The 25,698-nt window shown below is 35.4% G+C and overlaps 5 long non-coding RNA genes across 6 annotated transcripts; all 5 read left to right on the forward strand.

Moving 5' to 3' along the window:
- Window positions 1-3,755: 3,755 nt before the first annotated feature.
- LOC123322201 lies at window positions 3,756-7,719 on the forward strand. 2 transcript variants are annotated; one of them, XR_006539072.1, is made up of 4 exons: window positions 3,756-3,770; window positions 7,055-7,251; window positions 7,310-7,402; window positions 7,502-7,719. It is a non-coding gene; the product is annotated as an uncharacterized LOC123322201 (long non-coding RNA). The 2 variants fall into 2 exon arrangements; XR_006539073.1 differs by lacking the exon at window positions 3,756-3,770 and adding an exon at window positions 4,282-4,420.
- Window positions 7,720-12,447: 4,728 nt separating this feature from the next.
- Window positions 12,448-13,318, forward strand: LOC123321614. The gene is made up of 2 exons (XR_006538895.1): window positions 12,448-12,530; window positions 12,631-13,318. It is a non-coding gene; the product is annotated as an uncharacterized LOC123321614 (long non-coding RNA).
- Window positions 13,319-14,275: 957 nt separating this feature from the next.
- LOC123321613 lies at window positions 14,276-17,995 on the forward strand. The gene is made up of 3 exons (XR_006538894.1): window positions 14,276-14,338; window positions 17,566-17,658; window positions 17,759-17,995. It is a non-coding gene; the product is annotated as an uncharacterized LOC123321613 (long non-coding RNA).
- Window positions 15,084-15,421, forward strand: LOC123321615. Its single transcript, XR_006538896.1, has 3 exons — window positions 15,084-15,147; window positions 15,206-15,311; window positions 15,408-15,421. It is a non-coding gene; the product is annotated as an uncharacterized LOC123321615 (long non-coding RNA).
- A 6,204-nt stretch (window positions 17,996-24,199) lies between the features above and the next one.
- On the forward strand, window positions 24,200-24,815 carry LOC123321573. The gene is made up of 3 exons (XR_006538889.1): window positions 24,200-24,261; window positions 24,320-24,412; window positions 24,513-24,815. It is a non-coding gene; the product is annotated as an uncharacterized LOC123321573 (long non-coding RNA).
- The last annotated feature ends 883 nt before the right edge of the window (window positions 24,816-25,698 follow it).

The raw sequence follows: 25,698 nt of genomic DNA on the forward strand, positions 1-25,698 counted from the left end.
TTCCCTTGCATAATAATATCCGTGAAGCTCAGAATTGTCATTCAGAAATTGCTGACTGGGATTCTGTTGATGAACTTTTATTTCCTTACGGACCTGCACATTGGGGTTGCGGTTACTGCTCAGCAGAACAAGACAGGGGTTGTGCGGTCCCATGTGTGGAGTCGTTGGTCTGTCTGTGGTCACGTGTAGGGGGAATCATTCACCCTTTATAAATATAAAGCCTCATCATAACTACTGTATTCTCGCTCGACTTTTTAATTCCTTCCTCATTGGTCATCAGGTCATACACAGCATTCAGTTTTTGTTATGATTATTCAAAGGAAAATCTGATAAAAATTGAGTGATTCACGGTATACTAAATGAAGGGGTAATAATAGAATATGGAGAGGGGCAATGGTAAATCAAGAAATAATTGGAAAGAAAGACCACCAGAAGGAATCATTACAGAAATTGCAAGATTTCTTGATGAGAGCGCCTATGATTCGAAGTTTCAGAAACTTGAGGGTTGTTGAATATGATAATATTTTCCCCGACCCCATCAGGCTGAACTGCGAAACGCAAACCAACGGTAAAGCCCAGAAGTTAATGAGACATTGGAGGTAGGAACGAATCGACATATTTTCAATGGAAACCGTCTCAAAAGCTCGCTTTCAGGCAAAGCCCGTTTGATCTCAATATGTGACACAACCGCACAGATGAAAGCTTCTTCTCTCCTATTTGCCGTTTAAGGGAGCTTCATCCATCATGGCACAGACTCACTGACTCTTTTCATCTCGTCTCCATTCGGGGAAAAATATCGAGACGAGTTAATTTCGAATTCGTCGTTCTCTTTTTAAACGTTCATCATCTTGAGTATGTATTCACTATTTATTTTTCCAATCTGAAGCGATTTTCATGAATTTCCACTACATGAATGAACATGGACCAATATTTGCACATGAATTATGAAATGGGGTGAAGCATGGAAGTCAGGAGCTTCATAATTAGAGCGGTCACCACCCCAGGTATTGAACTTGTCCAACGCTGCTTTCTTATTTTTCCAATATCTATAAAAATACAGATCTCAGAGGTTGAACCAAGAAAAAGAAAACGTTTTGAAATTTACTGCAAAATTTTGGTGCTCTCTATAGAATAGTTAGCAAGATTTTGTTGAGATTGTATATTTATTTATTTTATAGTGATATGAGACTTAATAGTTAGAGGAGAACCCCTAAGAGCACCTTGTGGGATTTAGTACAGTAAGCCTGAAAACTATTGAGTAATGGTGATTGTCGTACAGGCTTTATTTTAGCTCAACTAATACCACAGTTATCTCATTCTGTGAGACCAAGAGTCACAAGCCAAGGTGAGTAGGAAGAGCTGGAGGAAAACCTTCGACAAAGTACCTACCTACAGAGAATAACCTGAATACATCACTGGAGCTGTGAGGTCCAGGTTGACTAGGGCACCTGAAATCATTATAGATATCACACCTCTTCATCTAGTGAAAGACAGACTACCCCATGAAACCATTCTCAGAATAGCCAGGGAGAGTAACTGTTAAAATCAGAGAGCATAGTGTACCCTCTCACCATGACCAAACCTCAATATGATCAAGAAGATGACAAGACTTTACTACGTATCAAGTTCGAAACAAGAAAGTATATGAATTATATAATAACTGACCAAGTTGGCCTTGTACACTCTTTCATGCACCCTCCCCCATCTACGCCTATGGACGGCTAATTTCATCCCATCGTGTCCAACCAAGCAGGTAAGGCGGTAAAGGGGACTTAAGCTCATAAATCAACATGAATATTGTGCGAGCACAAAAAAGAAAAATCATTAAAAATATACAGGGTGATGTAGTTACCTAGAGGGAAAAAAAGTGAACGGTTTATGTGCCATCACTGCCTACTAGTGAAAAATACTATTCGAAGTACCTACTTACAAATCTATGAAGTATCAGATGATATTTACTACCAATTGATATTTCATTTATGGTGCGTCAAAATATCTGAGTCCTGGTCTGGAATTTTTCGATTCGGTTCATATGACCAATTTGATGCCCTTGGATGACGTGAACTGCCAAGTTTGAAAAGGATTCGTTGAACGGTTCGGGAGTTATAGCTTTCCAAATTTCCGCTAAAACTGTGAAAATAATCAGTTCATTGTCTTACAGGCCAAAAATATCACTCCCTAAGAGGGAGAATAGCAAATTTTACTAGATGAAAATCAGTAATATTTTCATGTTGATATGCATGTAGTTGTGATAAATTTCAAAATTCCCGCGGGGACGGCGGCTCCCTTCCACTGCCCCGCAGTTGCCTATGATCAGTGCAACATATACATATATTCATACGAGCTATTCCAATAGGAGGAACAAATTGCTAGAAGAGTATACAGATGTCACCGCATGTATTATCCTTGATGAAGCCTTCAACGTGTTAAAAGTTCATATTTTTTGAAATTTTCACACATTAATGTCACTGAAGTATCTGGAAAGAGCTAACGGAGTTTTGTGTGATTCATGAAACTTGTAGCGAAAATCATATACCTATCTACAAATCTACATGAATCTCTTGGTGAGGAACGATATTTTAAATTTTTACGACAATGTAAACAGCTTTTTCCTCAAAAACCCACCTCATTTTCGATTTCTTCGACCTATGTCTTGCAGAATAGCAGAGTCTCATATTATTTTGATTTCACACATGTTGCGTGCGAATTATACTATGAATTTGGCGAATGTTGGCCAATTTATTCAGTTGAGCACTGATACGCTTTCGCTGAGACCGTCTAGGGTAGTTAGCCTAACCTATTTCTTAAAGCTAGGTTTGTTTACAAACAATCAGCTGTTTCTTGGACGGCCACCGGAAAAGACTCGGTGGTATTGTGGTGTGATATCATGAATAAGATATATGAAAGGTGAAATAGGATAATTACTGGACTGGATCATTTTATTTTCACACCGTTGAGTGCCATCCGTATCACAAATAAAAATCGTCAAAGCTCAAGATCATTTAAAGAAAAATGACAGGTGTCTGTGTTGAGTGGAAAACATCTATGGATTGTCCTCAAATCGTATGCAGATCTTGATCAAGCCGGTTAATAGAGGCACGCCAGTGATTTCTGCAGGTTTTCAGGCGTAGTGAATTAAGTGGAAAGATCAGAATATCCAAATGTTCTGAAAATTATGTGATATAAGTGCCAGTTCATAAGGTAGGAAAATATGATTTTATTCATATTTATTTTAACGCACCGAGTGGTTTCGTCCTGGTGGAAAACATTATGGTTCCTCTTACCAGATTCATTAGAGGGGTAGGCATGTGATTTTCTACCACAAATTATTAAAATAATTTCATGATTTACTCGAATTTTGATTAATTAATTTCTAATGAATGGACAAGTTTTCCTTTTTACTAAGAAACGAAATTGTACAGCCTTATTCGTGAGAGGCTTCTAGATTATTCTAGCTGTTTTTCCTAACTAAGGATTAATGTGTCCTTTATTCAAATGAGATTGTGGTTGTGGAAAATTCTGAATTTGATGGGATCTAGGCACTTCTTCAGATTTACCTGACAAAATCGTTCTGAAGTGTTTTATGCCTATACTTTAAATCTGTGATTATTCGAGGAAATCTATGATTGGCTTCATACGTGGCGAAATTAACGACGCAATTCGCTTATAGTAATGGCGTCTCCCAAGCTTGAGTGCATTTTTGGTGAAAAAAAAATGGAAAATTGGAAATAATCGGATTAAGTGATAAGGAAGCAGGGATATTTCATAAGGTATGAATTCGGAAGAGTTATTTTTTTGGAATATTTATTGATTCAATTGAATTAACTGGTAACTTCGACATTAAACGATTCTCATTCGCGAAACCAAATGACGCTTTGCAGTTATCGTAATGGCCGGCCCAAGCTGTGTGGTATTTTTCGCTAACAAAAAAATTGAAAATGATCGGAATATGTAACAAGGAAATGGTGATATATTTTTTTGATGGGAATATTTTTAAACTCAATTGAATGAATAGGATTTAATGTATTTCATTCGCGATGTGTTCAATATTCCTAGTTTTGATGAAATTTTGTAACATCTTATTGAGGCCCCCTGTCCATAACGGATAGATGCTTTCATTGGTCGGTTATTTCGAATATCAAGAAATCGACCAATAGGGATATGTTTGAATCAACGTTTCGTGGGATATCGAATCTATGAACAGGAGGCCTTACTCTGTGAATTTTTTCTCATCATGAGTATTATAATATCTATGGTAATTGAAAAATTCTGTGATCAGCTTCATGATTGGACAAAACCAAACGACGCATTGCAGTTATCCTCATAGCGTGCCCAAGCCTGAGTGAATTTTTGGTGAAGAAAAGATGGTGAATAGAAAATAATCAGATTTTGTGATAAGGAAGCAGGGATATTTCATAAGGTATGAATTCGGAAAGGTTTTTTTTTGGAATATTTATAAATTCAATTGAATTAACTGGTAACTTCGACATTAAACGATTTTCATTCGCGAAACCTAATGACGCTTTGCAGTTATCATAATGGCCGGCCCAAGCTGTGTTGTATTTTTCGCTAACAAAAAAATTAAAAATTATCGGAGTATGTAACAAGGAAATGGTGATATATTTTTTTGATTGGAATATTTTTAAACTCAATTGAATGAATTTTTACTTATTGAGTTTTTATTTCGCATTCATGTAAAGGCTAGTTCTTGATCGACTTGGTCAAAATGTTCGAAGGTTCGAGTTCCCAAGAAAACTCCTCTAGGAAATTAATTTGTACCCTCCATTAGGGGTTCATACGTAATATAGTCTTTCAAACAATTGCATTTGCTCCTAATTCAGATAGGATTTAATGTATTTCATTCGCGATGGGTTCAATATTCCTAGTTTTGATGGAATTTTGTAACATCTTATTGAGGCCCCCTGTCCATATCGGAACGATGTTTTCATTGGTCGGTTACTTTGAATATCAAGAAATCGACCAATAGGGATATGTTTGAATCAACGTTTTGTGGGATATCGAATCTATGAACAGGAGGCCTTACTCTGTGAATTTTTTCTCATCATGAGTATTATAATATCTATGGTAATTGAAAAATTCTGTGATCGGCTTATGATTGGACAAAACCAAACGACGCATTGCAGTTATCCTGGTGGCGTGCCCAAGCTTGAGTGAGTTTTTGGTGAAGAAAAAAATGGTGAATAGAAAATAATTTGAATATGTGACAAGGAAATGGTGATATATTATAAGGTATGAATTCGGAGGGGTTTTCTTGATGGGAATATTGCTAAATTTAATTGAATAAATTTTTTTCTAATTAATTTTTGCTGAACGTCTGTACCTTCCATTAGGAGTTCGTTCAAAATACACATATTTGGTCATGCTTTCGAACAATATCATTTGCTTGTTATTCAAATAGGATGTAATGTATTCGTGATGGGTTAAATATTTCTAGTTTTGATGAGATTTTGTAACTTCTGATTTAGGCGTCCTGTTCATATGATTACCGCTGATGCTTCTATTGGTTGGTAATTTTCAATATCAAAGAATCGACCAATAGGAATCGTTTGAATCATCCTTTCGTATGATATCGAATCTATGGACAGGAGGCCTAACTCTGAATTTTTCCTCATCGTGAGTATTATTCTATAGTTATCATTGAAAATTTCTGTGATCGGCTTCATGATTCGACGAAACCAAACGACGCATTGCAGTAACTAAAATGGCGTGTGCAAGTCGAAGTGAATTCTTACTGAAAAAAAAATGCAAAATCGAAAATAATCGTAATATGTGAAACGGAAATGGTGATATATTATTAGGTATGATCAGAATATTCCTTAATTTAATTGAATTAATCAATTACACACTTCTAATTGAACGATTCTAATTTGAATTCTTGTGTGTTGGGAATTTCTAACTAATTTCCAATTATTACTATCCATCGAGTTGCTATAGTTATTCAAAATGTGCGAACGTCCGAATTCCTCGGAAAATTCGTCTAGGAATTTGATTTTTGCTGAACATTTGTACCTTCCATTAGGGGTTCTTTCGAAATTTATTTATATATTTGGCCATTCTTTCGAACAATAGCCTTTGCTCGTTATTCCGATAGGATTTATTATTTTATTCCATCTGAGATGGAAGACATATTTTTTCGAGTTTTGATGAGATTTTGTAGCTTTTGATTTAGGCCTGTTCATAGATGCGATATCCGTTGATGCTCCTATTGGTCGGTTATTTCTAGTTTCAAAGAATCCACCAATAGGAGCATCATCCTTGGGATGACGTATCCTACTCTGTGAAATTTTCCTTATTGTGTTGAAATATCTATGGTAATTGAAAAATTCTGTGATTGGCTTAGTAAGTGGACGAATGCAAACGACGCATTACACAGTTATTGTAATGGCGTTACTCAAGTTCGAAGTGTTAGGGAAGAAAATGGAAAATTGAGAATAATCGAAATATGTAAGAAGGAAAGGGTGATGAGGTATGAATTTCGAGGGGTTTTATTGATTAGAATTTTCTTTAATTTTTCTTGAATGAATTGGCTTCATAGTGGACGATACTAAATGATGCATTACCGTAATGGCGTGCCCATTCTTAGTGTGTTTTTTGTGAAGAAAAATGGCGAATTTAAAATAATATGTAAAAAAAATGTGACAATAGAAAATTTATTCGCTTCTAATATGAATTTCTATTTTGTTAACAAAAAAAATGTTTATGGTCGGTTCTCGAGTTTTTAATATTCGATAAATCGTTATTCATTTTACAAATTAATTAACTTATACAATAAACTGATCTACACAGGTCATGTGCTGATACTGAGGCAGTCCAATTAAAGTAAAAAATATGTGTCGAAAAAATACTTTGGTAATTTTACCAGCTTATTTCAGTCATTAAAATTGTGATAAAGATGCTTAAATTTTTTGGTAACCGTTCGAGGAAATATAGATATAGATGTTGATTTCCGGATTAAGCTTCCTTCTAATGATGCTTCTTCGAGCTGAACCAACATTTATTATCCTAATCATAGCTCTTCTCTTTTTTTTTTCAGTTTGCCCCCTTGGTGTTGTGAGTGTAGTGCTATGATGGTGAAATGCTAGAAGAAGAGATTCATTTTGGGCCATACATACATGGGCCTTCGCTGCCAGCACTTAAGGAATGACAGAAAGGTCTTAGAGCACAGTCTTGTCCTTTAAGGACAGGGCTGCTAAGGGATCTCCTGGAAGTCATTCCCAACTTTAGCCTCAGGTAAATTCTTATCAATTTCACTGTTGAATATTTTTTCTTGAACTTTAACTTCTTACAGCATGACAGAAGTTGGTGGCAAAAGTCTAAACAACATAAGTTATAAGTAGCAGCAGTAAATTTGAATTCCCATATTGATCAGAATCGAGACTCGGTGAGTATTGGTGTGATACCACTTCTTCGAGATTATGATTCATGCGGAATCCTTGCGAATGATTATCCTCCCAATCTTTACCCTTCTCTTTTTTTTCAGATTCTTGATTGAAGTGTAGTGAGTGTAGTGTTTCCTGGGACTTCGCTGTCAGCATTTATGGAATGACGGAAAGGTCTTAGAGCACAGTCTTGTCCTTTGTGGACAGGGCTGCTAAGGGATCTCCTGGAAGTCATTCCCAACTTTAGCCATCGATGGACCAGGAGCGTTAAAGCAAAATGTAAAGGTTCAAAGTGAGTCGTTTCGATTTATCAGCTGGCACTGATGATAATCGTAATGAATACCGTGGAAAACGCAAAAGTTTGTGAAGTAACTTATGTCGATATAATTCTGGAGGGTTAGTTTGCGACGTGGGTCATTATTTTCGGGGTGATTCCTGGGGAAATTTTTTCGAAATTCCTTCAAGTACAAATTTTCTTCATTCACGACACTAGGTATCTTCTCATCTTTTCGATATACTTCTGATAGTCCTTCAGTAGCGGTCCAATTATTTAAATCGAAGTACAATATTTTGTGGAGTAACTTTATGTCGATAGAATTCTGGAGGATTTGTTTGCGAAGTGGGTCATTATTTTCGGGAAAATTCCTGGGGAAATTCCTTCGAAATGACCATGTCATCTTTGAAGAATTTTCTTGTAGTGCTTTCCTCAGAATGAATGAACCTTCAAGAACACATTTTCTATATTCACGACACTAAGTATCTTCTCATCTTATCGATATACTTCTGATAGTCCTTTAGTAGCGGTATAATTATTTCAATGGAAATGCAATATTTTGTGGAACAACTTTATGTCGATAGAATTCTGGAGGGTTTGATTGCGAAGTGGGTCATTATTTTTGGGATGATTCCTAGGAAAATTCCTACGAAATGATCAACTCATCTTCGAGGAATTTTCTCTTGATGCTCTCCTTAGAATCAATGACTCTTCAAGATCAGATTCAACAAATTTGCGACTAAAGTTTTTTCTCATCTTATTGATTCATTTCTTAGCGTAATTCCGTTTCGACTAAATTATTATTTCGTCGCGATATAAGTGTTGAGTGTACAAAAAAGGTAAAGAAAGTAGGTACAAGACAAGATAATAAGTATATTCGATAATGTCATATATTTTATATCATTCGAAATTGAATTTTGATATACGTTACTGACAAAATGGGTAGTATTGAAGATTCAATACGTAAATATTTAACGCAGTAACGTATTATCTGAAGAACAGAAGATAATCATTTATTTTTCAGTAGAAAGTTAATGGATCAGATAGTTTGTCTCGAAAGATTTTGTCCTCAGAACTGAATATATAATTAGATACTGCACCTGTCACTCCTGTCAGCACCTACAACAGGTAAATTCTTATCAATTTCACTGTTGAATATCTTTTCTTGAACTTTAACTTCTTACAGCATGACAGAAGTTGGTGGCAAAAGTCTAAACAACATAAGTTATAAGTAGCAGCAGTTGACTTGGATTTCCGTGATTATCAGCATCGAGAATGGTTTTCTTATACTCGGTGAGTATTGGTGTGATACCACTTCTTCGAGATTATGATTTATGCGAACTCCTTGCGAATGATTATCCACCTAATCTTTACCCTTCTTTTTTTTTCAGTGGAGTAACAAACCATCCAGAGAACAGAAAATAATCATTTAGTTTTCATAAGAAAGTTAATGAATCAGATAATTCGAATCAAACCATTTCACTCTTGGAACTGGCAATATAATGAGATGATGCACCTGTCAGCACCTACAACAGGTAAATTCTTATCAATTTAACTGTTGAATATTTTTTCTTGAACTTTAACTTCTTACAGCATGACAGAAGTTGGTGGCAAAAGTCTAAACAACATAAGTTATAAGTAGCAGCAGTTGACTTGGATTTCCGTGATTATGAGTATCGAGAATGGTTTTCTTATACTCGGTGAGTATTGGTGTGATACCACTTCTTCGAGATTATGATTTTTCGGACTCCTTGCGAATGATTATCCTCCTAATCTTTACCCTTCTTTTTTTTTCAGTGGAGTAACAAACCATCCAGAGAACAGAAAATAATCATTTAGTTTTCATAAGAAAGTTAATGAATCAGATGAATCGAATCAAACCATTTCACTCTTAGAACTGGCAATATAATGAGATGATGCACCTGTCAGCACCTACAACAGGTAAATTCTTATCAATTTAACTGTTGAATATTTTTTCTTGAACTTTAACTTCTTACAGCATGACAGAAGTTGGTGGCAAAAGTCTAAACAACATAAGTTATAAGTAGCAGCAGTTGACTTGGATTTCCGTGATTATGAGTATCGAGAATGGTTTTCTTATACTCGGTGAGTATTGGTGTGATACCACTTCTTCGAGATTATGATTTTTCGGACTCCTTGCGAATGATTATCCTCCTAATCTTTACCCTTCTTTTTTTTCAGTGGAGTAACAAACCATCCAGAGAACAGAAAATAATCATTTAGTTTTCATAAGAAAGTTAATGAATCAGATAATTCGAATCAAACCATTTCACTCTTAGAACTGGCAATATAATGAGATGATGCACCTGTCAGCACCTTCAACAGGTAAATTCTTATCAATTTCACTGTTGAATATCTTTTCTTGAACTTTAACTTCTTACAGCATGACAGAAGTTGGTGGCAAAAGTCTAAACAACATAAGTTATAAGTAGCAGCAGTTGACTTGGATTTCCGTGATTATCAGTATCGAGATGGTTTTCTTATACTCGGTGAGTATTGGTGTGATACCACTTCTTCGAGATTATGATTTTTCGGACTCCTTGCGAATGATTTTCCTCCTAATCTTTACCCTTCTTTTTTTTCAGTGGAGTAACAAACCATCTAGAGAACAGAAGATAATCATTTATTTTTCATATGAAAGTTAATGAATCAGATAATTCGAATCAAACCATTTCACTCTTAGAACTGGCAATATAATGAGATGATGCACCTGTCAGCACCTACAACAGGTAAATTCTTATCAATTTCACTGTTGAATATTTTTTCTTGAACTTTAACTTCTTACAGCATGACAGAAGTTGGTGGCAAAAGTCTAAAAAACATAAGTTATAAGGAGTAGCAGTAGAATTGAATTCCCGTATTGATCAGAATCGAGACTCGGTGAGTATTGGTGTGATACCACTTCTTCGAGATTATGATTCATGCGGAATCCTCCGAATGATTATCCTCCCAATCTTTACCCTTCTCTTTTTTTTTCAGATTCTTGATTGAAGTGTAGTGAGTGTAGTGTTTCCTGGGACTTCGCTGTCAGCATTTATGGAATGACGGAAAGGTCTTAGAGCACAGTCTTGTCCTTTGTGGACAGGGCTGCTAAGGGATCTCCTGGAAGTCATTCCCAACTTTAGCCATCGATGGACCAGGAGCGTAAAAGCAAAATGTAAAGGTCAAAGTGAGTCGTTTCGATTTATCAGCTGGCACTGATGATAATCGTGATGAATTCCGTGGGAAACGCAAAAGTTTGTGAAGTAACTTATGTCGATAGAATTTTGGAGGGTTAGCTTGCGACGTGGGTCATTATTTTCGGGGTGATTCCTGGGGAAATTTTTTCTAAATTCCTTCAAGTACAAATTTTCTTCATTCACGACACTAGGTATCTTCTCATCTTTTCGATATACTTCTGATAGTCCTTCAGTAGCGGTCCAATTATTTAAATCGAAGTACAATATTTTGTGGAGTAACTTTATGTCGATAGAATTCTGGAGGATTTGTTTGCGAAGTGGGTCATTATTTTCGGGAAAATTCCTGGGGAAATTCCTTCGAAATGACCATGTCATCTTTGAAGAATTTTCTTGTAGTGCTTTCCTCAGAATGAATGAACCTTCAAGAACACATTTTCTATATTCACGACACTAAGTATCTTCTCATCTTATCGATATACTTCTGATAGTCCTTTAGTAGCGGTATAATTATTTCAATGGAAATGCAATATTTTGTGGAACAACTTTATGTCGATAGAATTCTGGAGGGTTTGATTGCGAAGTGGGTCATTATTTTTGGGATGATTCCTAGGAAAATTCCTACGAAATGATCAACTCATCTTCGAGGAATTTTCTCTTGATGCTCTCCTCAGAATCAATGACTCTTCAAGATCAGATTCAACAAATTTGCGACTAAAGTTTTTTCTCATCTTATTGATTCATTTCTTAGCGTAATTCCGTTTCGACTAAATTATTATTTCGTCGCGATATAAGTGTTGAGTGTACAAAAAAGGTAAAGAAAGTAGGTACAAGACAAGATAATAAGTATATTCGATAATGTCATATATTTTATATCATTCGAAATTGAATTTTGATATACGTTACTGACAAAATGGGTAGTATTGAAGATTCAATACGTAAATATTTAACGCAGTAACGTATTATCTGAAGAACAGAAGATAATCATTTATTTTTCAGTAGAAAGTTAATGGATCAGATAGTTTGTCTCGAAAGATTTTGTCCTCAGAACTGAATATATAATTAGATACTGCACCTGTCACTCCTGTCAGCACCTACAACAGGTAAATTCTTATCAATTTAACTGTGGAATATTTTTCCTTGAACTTTAACTTCTTACAGCATGACAGAAGTTGGTGGCAAAAGTCTAAACAACATAAGTTATAAGTAGCAGCAGTTGACTTGGATTTCCGTGATTATCAGTATCGAGATGGTTTTCTTATACTCGGTGAGTATTGGTGTGATACCACTTCTTCGAGATTATGATTTATGCGGACTCCTTGCGAATGATTATCCACCTAATCTTTACCCTTCTTTTTTTTCAGTGGAGTAACAAACCATCTAGAGAACAGAAGATAATCATTTATTTTTCATATGAAAGTTAATGAATCAGATAATTCGAATCAAACCATTTCACTCTCAGAACTGGCAATATAATGAGATGATGCACCTGTCAGCACCTACAACAGGTAAATTCTTATCAATTTCACTGTTGAATATTTTTTCTTGAACTTTAACTTCTTACAGCATGACAGACGTTGGTGGCAAAAGTCTAAAAAACATAAGTTATAAGGAGTAGCAGTAGACTTGAATTCCCGTATTGATCAGAATCGAGACTCGGTGAGTATTGGTGTGATGCCACTTCTTCGAGATTATGATTCATGCGGAATCCTCCGAATGATTATCCTCCCAATCTTTACCCTTCTCTTTTTTTTTTCAGATTCTTGATTGAAGTGTAGTGAGTGTAGTGTTTCCTGGGACTTCGCTGTCAGCATTTATGGAATGACGGAAAGGTCTTAGAGCACAGTCTTGTCCTTTGTGGACAGGGCTGCTAAGGGATCTCCTGGAAGTCATTCCCAACTTTAGCCATCGATGGACCAGGAGCGTAAAAGCAAAATGTAAAGGTTCAAAGTGAGTCGTTTCGATTTATCAGCTGGCACTGATGATAATCGTGATGAATTCCGTGGGAAACGCAAAAGTTTGTGAAGTAACTTATGTCGATAGAATTTTGGAGGGTTAGTTTGCGACGTGGGTCATTATTTTCGGGGTGATTCCTGGGGAAATTTTTTCTAAATTCCTTCAAGTACAAATTTTCTTCATTCACGACACTAGGTATCTTCTCATCTTTTCGATATACTTCTGATAGTCCTTCAGTAGCGGTCCAATTATTTAAATCGAAGTACAATATTTTGTGGAGTAACTTTATGTCGATAGAATTCTGGAGGATTTGTTTGCGAAGTGGGTCATTATTTTCGGGAAAATTCCTGGGGAAATTCCTTCGAAATGACCATGTCATCTTTGAAGAATTTTCTTGTAGTGCTTTCCTCAGAATGAATGAACCTTCAAGAACACATTTTCTATATTCACGACACTAAGTATCTTCTCATCTTATCGATATACTTCTGATAGTCCTTTAGTAGCGGTATAATTATTTCAATGGAAATGCAATATTTTGTGGAACAACTTTATGTCGATAGAATTCTGGAGGGTTTGATTGCGAAGTGGGTCATTATTTTTGGGATGATTCCTAGGAAAATTCCTACGAAATGATCAACTCATCTTCGAGGAATTTTCTCTTGATGCTCTCCTTAGAATCAATGACTCTTCAAGATCAGATTCAACAAATTTGCGACTAAAGTTTTTTCTCATCTTATTGATTCATTTCTTAGCGTAATTCCGTTTCGACTAAATTATTATTTCGTCGCGATATAAGTGTTGAGTGTACAAAAAAGGTGAAGAAAGTAGGTACAAGACAAGATAATAAGTATATTCGATAATGTCATATATTTTATATCATTCGAAATTGAATTTTGATATACGTTACTGACAAAATGGGTAGTATTGAAGATTCAATACGTAAATATTTAACGCAGTAACGTATTATCTGAAGAACAGAAGATAATCATTTATTTTTCAGTAGAAAGTTAATGGATCAGATAGTTTGTCTCGAAAGATTTTGTCCTCAGAACTGAATATATAATTAGATACTGCACCTGTCACTCCTGTCAGCACCTACAACAGGTAAATTCTTATCAATTTCACTGTTGAATATCTTTTCTTGAACTTTAACTTCTTACAGCATGACAGAAGTTGGTGGCAAAAGTCTAAACAACATAAGTTATAAGTAGCAGCAGTTGACTTGGATTTCCGTGATTATCAGCATCGAGAATGATTTTCTTATACTCGGTGAGTATTGGTGTGATACCACTTCTTCGAGATTATGATTTATGCGGACTCCTTGCGAATGATTATCCACCTAATCTTTACCCTTCTTTTTTTTTCAGTGGATTAACAAACCATCCAGAGAACAGAAAATAATCATTTAGTTTTCATAAGAAAGTTAATGAATCAGATAATTCGAATCAAACCATTTCACTCTTAGAACTGGCAATATAATGAGATGATGCACCTGTCAGCACCTACAACAGGTAAATTCTTATCAATTTCACTGTTGAATATTTTTTCCTGAACTTTAACTTCTTACAGCATGACAGAAGTTGGTGGCAAAAGTCTAAACAACATAAGTTATAAGTAGCAGCAGTTTACTTGGATTTCCGTGATTATCAGTATCGAGATGGTTTTCTTATACTCGGTGAGTATTGGTGTGATACCACTTCTTCGAGATTATGATTTTTCGGACTCCTTGCGAATGATTATCCTCCTAATCTTTACCCTTCTTTTTTTTTCAGTGGAGTAACAAACCATCCAGAGAACAGATAATAAGCATTTAGTTTTCATAAGAAAGTTAATGAATCAGATAATTCGAATCAAACCATTTCACTCTTAGAACTGGCAATATAATGAGATGATGCACCTGTCAGCACCTTCAACAGGTAAATTCTTATCAATTTCACTGTTGAATATCTTTTCTTGAACTTTAACTTCTTACAGCATGACAGAAGTTGGTGGCAAAAGTCTAAACGACATAAGTTATAAGTAGCAGCAGTTGACTTGGATTTCCGTGATTATCAGTATCGATATGGTTTTCTTATACTCGGTGAGTATTGGTGTGATACCACTTCTTCGAGATTATGATTTTTCGGACTCTTGCGAATGATTATCCTCCTAATCTTTACCCTTCTTTTTTTTTCAGTGGAGTAACAAACCATCTAGAGAACAGAAGATAATCATTTATTTTTCATATGAAAGTTAATGAATCAGATAATTCGAATCAAACCATTTCACTCTCAGAACTGGCAATATAATGAGATGATGCACCTGTCAGCACCTTCAACAGGTAAATTCTTATCAATTTCACTGTTGAATATCTTTTCTTGAACTTTAACTTCTTACAGCATGACAGAAGTTGGTGGCAAAAGTCTAAACAACATAAGTTATAAGTAGCAGCAGTTGACTTGGATTTCCGTGATTATCAGTATCGATATGGTTTTCTTATATTCGGTGAGTATTGGTGTGATACCACTTCTTCGAGATTATGATTTTTCGGACTCCTTGCGAATGATTTTCCTCCTAATCTTTACCCTTCTTTTTTTTCAGTGGAGTAACAAACCATCTAGAGAACAGAAGATAATCATTTATTTTTCATATGAAAGTTATTGAATCAGATAATTCGAATCAAACCATTTCACTCTCAGAACTGGCAATATAATGAGATGATGCACCTGTCAGCACCTACAACAGGTAAATTCTTATCAATTTCACTGTTGAATATTTTTTCTTGAACTTTAACTTCTTACAGCATGACAGAAGTTGGTGGCAAAAGTCTAAAAAACATAAGTTATAAGGAGTAGCAGTAGAATTGAATTCCCGTATTGATCAGAATCGAGACTCGGTGAGTATTGGTGTGATACCACTTCTTCGAGATTATGATTCATGCGGAATCCTCCGAATGATTATCCTCCCAATCTTTACCCTTCTCTTTTTTTTTCAGATTCTTGATTGAAGTGTAGTGAGTGTAGTGTTTCCTGGGACTTCGCTGTCAGCATTTATGGAATGACGGAAAGGTCTTAGACCACAGTCTTGTCCTTTGTGGACAGGGCTGCTAAGGGATCTCCTGGAAGTCATTCCCAACTTTAGCCATCGATGGACCAGGAGCGTAAAAGCAAAATGTAAAGGTCAAAGTGAGTCGTTTCGATTTATCAGCTGGCACTGATGATAATCGTGATGAATTCCGTGGGAAACGCAAAAGTTTGTGAAGTAACTTATGTCGATAGAATTTTGGAGGGTTAGTTTGCGACGTGGGTCATTATTTTCGGGGTGATTCCTGGGGAAATTTTTTCTAAATTCCTTCAAGTACAAATTTTCTTCATTCACGACACTAGGTATCTTCTCATCTTTTCGATATACTTCTGATAGTCCTTCAGTAGCGGTCCAATTATTTAAATCGAAGTACAATATTTTGTGGAGTAACTTTATGTCGATAGAATTCTGGAGGATTTGTTTGCGAAGTGGGTCATTATTTTCGGGAAAATTCCTGGGGAAATTCCTTCGAAATGGCCATGTCATCTTTGAAGAATTTTCTTGTAGTGCTTTCCTCAGAATGAATGAACCTTCAAGAACACATTTTCTATATTCACGACACTAAGTATCTTCTCATCTTATCGATATACTTCTGATAGTCCTTTAGTAGCGGTATAATTATTTCAATGGAAATGCAATATTTTGTGGAACAACTTTATGTCGATAGAATTCTGGAGGGTTTGATTGCGAAGTGGGTCATTATTTTTGGGATGATTCCTAGGAAAATTCCTACGAAATGATCAACTCATCTTCGAGGAATTTTCTCTTGATGCTCTCCTTAGAATCAATGACTCTTCAAGATCAGATTCAACAAATTTGCGACTAAAGTTTTTTCTCATCTTATTGATTCATTTCTTAGCGTAATTCCGTTTCGACTAAATTATTATTTCGTCGCGATATAAGTGTTGAGTGTACAAAAAAGGTGAAGAAAGTAGGTACAAGACAAGATAATAAGTATATTCGATAATGTCATATATTTTATATCATTCGAAATTGAATTTTGATATACGTTACTGACAAAATGGGTAGTATTGAAGATTCAATACGTAAATATTTAACGCAGTAACGTATTATCTGAAGAACAGAAGATAATCATTTATTTTTCAGTAGAAAGTTAATGGATCAGATAGTTTGTCTCGAAAGATTTTGTCCTCAGAACTGAATATATAATTAGATACTGCACCTGTCACTCCTGTCAGCACCTACAACAGGTAAATTCTTATCAATTTCACTGTTGAATATCTTTTCTTGAACTTTAACTTCTTACAGCATGACAGAAGTTGGTGGCAAAAGTCTAAACAACATAAGTTATAAGTAGCAGCAGTTGACTTGGATTTCCGTGATTATCAGCATCGAGAATGATTTTCTTATACTCGGTGAGTATTGGTGTGATACCACTTCTTCGAGATTATGATTTATGCGGACTCCTTGCGAATGATTATCCACCTAATCTTTACCCTTCTTTTTTTTCAGTGGAGTAACAAACCATCCAGAGAACAGAAAATAATCATTTAGTTTTCATAAGAAAGTTAATGAATCAGATAATTCGAATCAAACCATTTCACTCTTAGAACTGGCAATATAATGAGATGATGCACCTGTCAGCACCTACAACAGGTAAATTCTTATCAATTTCACTGTTGAATATTTTTTCTTGAACTTTAACTTCTTACAGCATGACAGAAGTTGGTGGCAAAAGTCTAAACAACATTCGTTATAAGGAGTAGCAGTAGACTTGAATTCCCGTATTGATCAGAATCGAGACTCGGTGAGTATTGGTGTGATACCACTTCTTCGAGATTATGATTCATGCGGAATCCTTGCGAATGATTATCCTCCCAATATTAACCCTTCTCTTTTTTTTTCAGATTCTTGATTGAAGTGTAGTGAGTGTAGTGTTTCCTGGGACTTCGCTGTCAGCATTTATGGAATGACGGAAAGGTCTTAGAGCACAGTCTTGTCCTTTGTGGACAGGGCTGCTAAGGGATCTCCTGGAAGTCATTCCCAACTTTAGCCATCGATGGACCAGGAGCGTAAAAGCAAAATGTAAAGGTCAAAGTGAGTCGTTTCGATTTATCAGCTGGCACTGATGATAATCGTGATGAATTCCGTGGGAAACGCAAAAGTTTGTGAAGTAACTTATGTCGACAGAATTTTGGAGGGTTAGTTTGCGACGTGGGTCATTATTTTCGGGGCGATTCCTGGGGAAATTTTTTCTAAATTCCTTCAAGTACAAATTTTCTTCATTCACGACACTAGGTATCTTCTCATCTTTTCGATATACTTCTGATAGTCCTTCAGTAGCGGTCCAATTATTTAAATCGAAGTACAATATTTTGTGGAGTAACTTTATGTCGATAGAATTCTGGAGGATTTGTTTGCGAAGTGGGTCATTATTTTCGGGAAAATTCCTGGGGAAATTCCTTCGAAATGACCATGTCATCTTTGAAGAATTTTCTTGTAGTGCTTTCCTCAGAATGAATGAACCTTCAAGAACACATTTTCTATATTCACGACACTAAGTATCTTCTCATCTTATCGATATACTTCTGATAGTCCTTTAGTAGCGGTATAATTATTTCAATGGAAATGCAATATTTTGTGGAACAACTTTATGTCGATAGAATTCTGGAGGGTTTGATTGCGAAGTGGGTCATTATTTTTGGGATGATTCCTAGGAAAATTCCTACGAAATGATCAACTCATCTTCGAGGAATTTTCTCTTGATGCTCTCCTTAGAATCAATGACTCTTCAAGATCAGATTCAACAAATTTGCGACTAAAGTTTTTTCTCATCTTATTGATTCATTTCTTAGCGTAATTCCGTTTCGACTAAATTATTATTTCGTCGCGATATAAGTGTTGAGTGTACAAAAAAGGTAAAGAAAGTAGGTACAAGACAAGATAATAAGTATATTCGATAATGTCATATATTTTATATCATTCGAAATTGAATTTTGATATACGTTACTGACAAAATGGGTAGTATTGAAGATTCAATACGTAAATATTTAACGCAGTAACGTATTATCTGAAGAACAGAAGATAATCATTTATTTTTCAGTAGAAAGTTAATGGATCAGATAGTTTGTCTCGAAAGATTTTGTCCTCAGAACTGAATATATAATTAGATACTGCACCTGTCACTCCTGTCAGCACCTACAACAGGTAAATTCTTATCAATTTCACTGTTGAATATCTTTTCTTGAACTTTAACTTCTTACAGCATGACAGAAGTTGGTGGCAAAAGTCTAAACAACATAAGTTATAAGTAGCAGCAGTTGACTTGGATTTCCGTGATTATCAGCATCGAGAATGATTTTCTTATACTCGGTGAGTATTGGTGTGATACCACTTCTTCGAGATTATGATTTATGCGGACTCCTTGCGAATGATTATCCACCTAATCTTTACCCTTCTTTTTTTTTCAGTGGAGTAACAAACCATCCAGAGAACAGAAAATAATCATTTAGTTTTCATAAGAAAGTTAATGAATCAGATAATTCGAATCAAACCATTTCACTCTTAGAACTGGCAATATAATGAGATGATGCACCTGTCAGCACCTACAACAGGTAAATTCTTATCAATTTCACTGTTGAATATCTTTTCTTGAACTTTAACTTCTTACAGCATGACAGAAGTTGGTGGCAAAAGTCTAAACAACATAAGTTATAAGTAGCAGCAGTTGACTTGGATTTCCGTGATTATCAGCATCGAGAATGGTTTTCTTATACTCGGTGAGTATTGGTGTGATACCACTTCTTCGAGATTATGATTTATGCGGACTCCTTGCGAATGATTATCCACCTAATCTTTACCCTTCTTTTTTTTTCAGTGGAGTAACAAACCATCCAGAGAACAGAAAATAATCATTTAGTTTTCATAAGAAAGTTAATGAATCAGATAATTCGAATCAAACCATTTCACTCTTGGAACTGGCAATATAATGAGATGATGCACCTGTCAGCACCTACAACAGGTAAATTCTTATCAATTTAACTGTTGAATATTTTTTCTTGAACTTTAACTTCTTACAGCATGACAGAAGTTGGTGGCAAAAGTCTAAACAACATAAGTTATAAGTAGCAGCAGTTGACTTGGATTTCCGTGATTATGAGTATCGAGAATGGTTTTCTTATACTCGGTGAGTATTGGTGTGATACCACTTCTTCGAGATTATGATTTTTCGGACTCCTTGCGAATGATTATCCTCCTAATCTTTACCCTTCTTTTTTTTTCAGTGGAGTAACAAACCATACAGAGAACAGAAAATAATCATTTAGTTTTCATAAGAAAGTTAATGAATCAGATGAATCGAATCAAACCATTTCACTCTTAGAACTGGCAATATAATGAGATGATGCACCTGTCAGCACCTACAACAGGTAAATTCTTATCAATTTAACTGTTGAATATTTTTTCTTGAACTTTAACTTCTTACAGCATGACAGAAGTTGGTGGCAAAAGTCTAAACAACATAAGTTATAAGTAGCAGCAGTTGACTTGGATTTCCGTGATTATGAGTATCGAGAATGGTTTTCTTATACTCGGTGAGTATTGGTGTGATACCACTTCTTCGAGATTATGATTTTTCGGACTCCTTGCGAATGATTATCCTCCTAATCTTTACCCTTCTTTTTTTTTCAGTGGAGTAACAAACCATCCAGAGAACAGAAAATAATCATTTAGTTTTCATAAGAAAGTTAATGAATCAGATAATTCGAATCAAACCATTTCACTCTTAGAACTGGCAATATAATGAGATGATGCACCTGTCAGCACCTTCAACAGGTAAATTCTTATCAATTTCACTGTTGAATATCTTTTCTTGAACTTTAACTTCTTACACCATGACAGAAGTTGGTGGCAAAAGTCTAAACAACATAAGTTATAAGTAGCAGCAGTTGACTTGGATTTCCGTGATTATCAGTATCGAGATGGTTTTCTTATACTCGGTGAGTATTGGTGTGATACCACTTCTTCGAGATTATGATTTTTCGGACTCCTTGCGAATGATTTTCCTCCTAATCTTTACCCTTCTTTTTTTTCAGTGGAGTAACAAACCATCTAGAGAACAGAAGATAATCATTTATTTTTCATATGAAAGTTAATGAATCAGATAATTCGAATCAAACCATTTCACTCTCAGAACTGGCAATATAATGAGATGATGCACCTGTCAGCCCCTACAACAGGTAAATTCTTATCAATTTCACTGTTGAATATTTTTTCTTGAACTTTAACTTCTTACAGCATGACAGAAGTTGGTGGCAAAAGTCTAAAAAACATAAGTTATAAGGAGTAGCAGTAGAATTGAATTCCCGTATTGATCAGAATCGAGACTCGGTGAGTATTGGTGTGATACCACTTCTTCGAGATTATGATTCATGCGGAATCCTCCGAATGATTATCCTCCCAATCTTTACCCTTCTCTTTTTTTTTCAGATTCTTGATTGAAGTGTAGTGAGTGTAGTGTTTCCTGGGACTTCGCTGTCAGCATTTATGGAATGACGGAAAGGTCTTAGAGCACAGTCTTGTCCTTTGTGGACAGGGCTGCTAAGGGATCTCCTGGAAGTCATTCCCAACTTTAGCCATCGATGGACCAGGAGCGTAAAAGCAAAATGTAAAGGTCAAAGTGAGTCGTTTCGATTTATCAGCTGGCACTGATGATAATCGTGATGAATTCCGTGGGAAACGCAAAAGTTTGTGAAGTAACTTATGTCGATAGAATTTTGGAGGGTTAGCTTGCGACGTGGGTCATTATTTTCGGGGTGATTCCTGGGGAAATTTTTTCTAAATTCTTTCAAGTACAAATTTTCTTCATTCACGACACTAGGTATCTTCTCATCTTTTCGATATACTTCTGATAGTCCTTCAGTAGCGGTCCAATTATTTAAATCGAAGTACAATATTTTGTGGAGTAACTTTATGTCGATAGAATTCTGGAGGATTTGTTTGCGAAGTGGGTCATTATTTTCGGGAAAATTCCTGGGGAAATTCCTTCGAAATGACCATGTCATCTTTGAAGAATTTTCTTGTAGTGCTTTCCTCAGAATGAATGAACCTTCAAGAACACATTTTCTATATTCACGACACTAAGTATCTTCTCATCTTATCGATATACTTCTGATAGTCCTTTAGTAGCGGTATAATTATTTCAATGGAAATGCAATATTTTGTGGAACAACTTTATGTCGATAGAATTCTGGAGGGTTTGATTGCGAAGTGGGTCATTATTTTTGGGATGATTCCTAGGAAAATTCCTACGAAATGATCAACTCATCTTCGAGGAATTTTCTCTTGATGCTCTCCTCAGAATCAATGACTCTTCAAGATCAGATTCAACAAATTTGCGACTAAAGTTTTTTCTCATCTTATTGATTCATTTCTTAGCGTAATTCCGTTTCGACTAAATTATTATTTCGTCGCGATATAAGTGTTGAGTGTACAAAAAAGGTAAAGAAAGTAGGTACAAGACAAGATAATAAGTATATTCGATAATGTCATATATTTTATATCATTCGAAATTGAATTTTGATATACGTTACTGACAAAATGGGTAGTATTGAAGATTCAATACGTAAATATTTAACGCAGTAACGTATTATCTGAAGAACAGAAGATAATCATTTATTTTTCAGTAGAAAGTTAATGGATCAGATAGTTTGTCTCGAAAGATTTTGTCCTCAGAACTGAATATATAATTAGATACTGCACCTGTCACTCCTGTCAGCACCTACAACAGGTAAATTCTTATCAATTTCACTGTTGAATATCTTTTCTTGAACTTTAACTTCTTACAGCATGACAGAAGTTGGTGGCAAAAGTCTAAACAACATAAGTTATAAGTAGCAGCAGTTGACTTGGATTTCCGTGATTATCAGCATCGAGAATGGTTTTCTTATACTCGGTGAGTATTGGTGTGATACCACTTCTTCGAGATTATGATTTATGCGGACTCCTTGCGAATGATTATCCACCTAATCTTTACCCTTCTTTTTTTTCAGTGGAGTAACAAACCATCCAGAGAACAGAAAATAATCATTTAGTTTTCATAAGAAAGTTAATGAATCAGATAATTCGAATCAAACCATTTCACTCTTAGAACTGGCAATATAATGAGATGATGCACCTGTCAGCACCTACAACAGGTAAATACTTATCAATTTCACTGTTGAATATTTCTTCTTGAACTTTAACTTCTTACAGCATGACAGAAGTTGGTGGCAAAAGTCTAAACAACATAAGTTATAAGTAGCAGCAGTTGAATTGGATTTCCGTGATTATCAGCATCGAGAATGGTTTTCTTATACTCGGTGAGTATTGGTGTGATACCACTTCTTCGAGATTATGATTTATGCGGACTCCTTGCGAATGATTATCCACCTAATCTTTACCCTTCTTTTTTTTTCAGTGGAGTAACAAACCATCCAGAGAACAGAAAATAATCATTTAGTTTTCATAAGAAAGTTAATGAATCAGATAATTCGAATCAAACCATTTCACTCTTGGAACTGGCAATATAATGAGATGATGCACCTGTCAGCACCTACAACAGGTAAATTCTTATCAATTTAACTGTTGAATATTTTTTCTTGAACTTTAACTTCTTACAGCATGACAGAAGTTGGTGGCAAAAGTCTAAACAACATAAGTTATAAGTAGCAGCAGTTGACTTGGATTTCCGTGATTATGAGTATCGAGAATGGTTTTCTTATACTCGGTGAGTATTGGTGTGATACCACTTCTTCGAGATTATGATTTTTCGGACTCCTTGCGAATGATTATCCTCCTAATCTTTACCCTTCTTTTTTTTTCAGCGGAGTAACAAACCATCCAGAGAACAGAAAATAATCATTTAGTTTTCATAAGAAAGTTAATGAATCAGATAATTCGAATCAAACCATTTCACTCTTAGAACTGGCAATATAATGAGATGATGCACCTGTCAGCACCTTCAACAGGTAAATTCTTATCAATTTCACTGTTGAATATCTTTTCTTGAACTTTAACTTCTTACAGCATGACAGAAGTTGGTGGCAAAAGTCTAAACAACATAAGTTATAAGTAGCAGCAGTTGACTTGGATTTCCGTGATTATCAGTATCGAGATGGTTTTCTTATACTCGGTGAGTATTGGTGTGATACCACTTCTTCGAGATTATGATTTTTCGGACTCCTTGCGAATGATTATCCTCCTAATCTTTACCCTTCTTTTTTTTCAGTGGAGTAACAAACCATCTAGAGAACAGAAGATAATCATTTATTTTTCATATGAAAGTTAATGAATCAGATAATTCGAATCAAACCATTTCACTCTCAGAACTGGTAATATAATGAGATGATGCACCTGTCAGCACCTACAACAGGTAAATTCTTATCAATTTCACTGTTGAATATTTTTTCTTGAACTTTAACTTCTTACAGCATGACAGAAGTTGGTGGCAAAAGTCTAAACAACATTCGTTATAAGGAGTAGCAGTAGACTTGAATTCCCGTATTGATCAGAATCGAGACTCGGTGAGTATTGGTGTGATACCACTTCTTCGAGATTATGATTCATGCGGAATCCTTGCGAATGATTATCCTGCCAATCTTAACCCTTCTCTTTTTTTTTCAGATTCTTGATTGAAGTGTAGTGAGTGTAGTGTTTCCTGGGACTTCGCTGTCAGCATTTATGGAATGACGGAAAGGTCTTAGAGCACAGTCTTGTCCTTTGTGGACAGGGCTGCTAAGGGATCTCCTGGAAGTCATTCCCAACTTTAGCCATCGATGGACCAGGAGCGTAAAAGCAAAATGTAAAGGTCAAAGTGAGTCGTTTCGATTTATCAGCTGGCACTGATGATAATCGTGATGAATTCCGTGGGAAACGCAAAAGTTTGTGAAGTAACTTATGTCGATAGAATTTTGGAGGGTTAGTTTGCGACGTGGGTCATTATTTTCGGGGCGATTCCTGGGGAAATTTTTTCTAAATTCCTTCAAGTACAAATTTTCTTCATTCACGACACTAGGTATCTTCTCATCTTTTCGATATACTTCTGATAGTCCTTCAGTAGCGGTCCAATTATTTAAATCGAAGTACAATATTTTGTGGAGTAACTTTATGTCGATAGAATTCTGGAGGATTTGTTTGCGAAGTGGGTCATTATTTTCGGGAAAATTCCTGGGGAAATTCCTTCGAAATGACCATGTCATCTTTGAAGAATTTTCTTGTAGTGCTTTCCTCAGAATGAATGAACCTTCAAGAACACATTTTCTATATTCACGACACTAAGTATCTTCTCATCTTATCGATATACTTCTGATAGTCCTTTAGTAGCGGTATAATTATTTCAATGGAAATGCAATATTTTGTGGAACAACTTTATGTCGATAGAATTCTGGAGGGTTTGATTGCGAAGTGGGTCATTATTTTTGGGATGATTCCTAGGAAAATTCCTACGAAATGATCAACTCATCTTCGAGGAATTTTCTCTTGATGCTCTCCTTAGAATCAATGACTCTTCAAGATCAGATTCAACAAATTTGCGACTAAAGTTTTTTCTCATCTTATTGATTCATTTCTTAGCGTAATTCCGTTTCGACTAAATTATTATTTCGTCGCGATATAAGTGTTGAGTGTACAAAAAAGGTAAAGAAAGTAGGTACAAGACAAGATAATAAGTATATTCGATAATGTCATATATTTTATATCATTCGAAATTGAATTTTGATATACGTTACTGACAAAATGGGTAGTATTGAAGATTCAATACGTAAATATTTAACGCAGTAACGTATTATCTGAAGAACAGAAGATAATCATT

Source organism: Coccinella septempunctata, chromosome X (genome assembly GCF_907165205.1).
Source record: "Coccinella septempunctata chromosome X, icCocSept1.1, whole genome shotgun sequence".
NCBI classification, from domain to species: Eukaryota; Metazoa; Arthropoda; class Insecta; order Coleoptera; family Coccinellidae; genus Coccinella; species Coccinella septempunctata.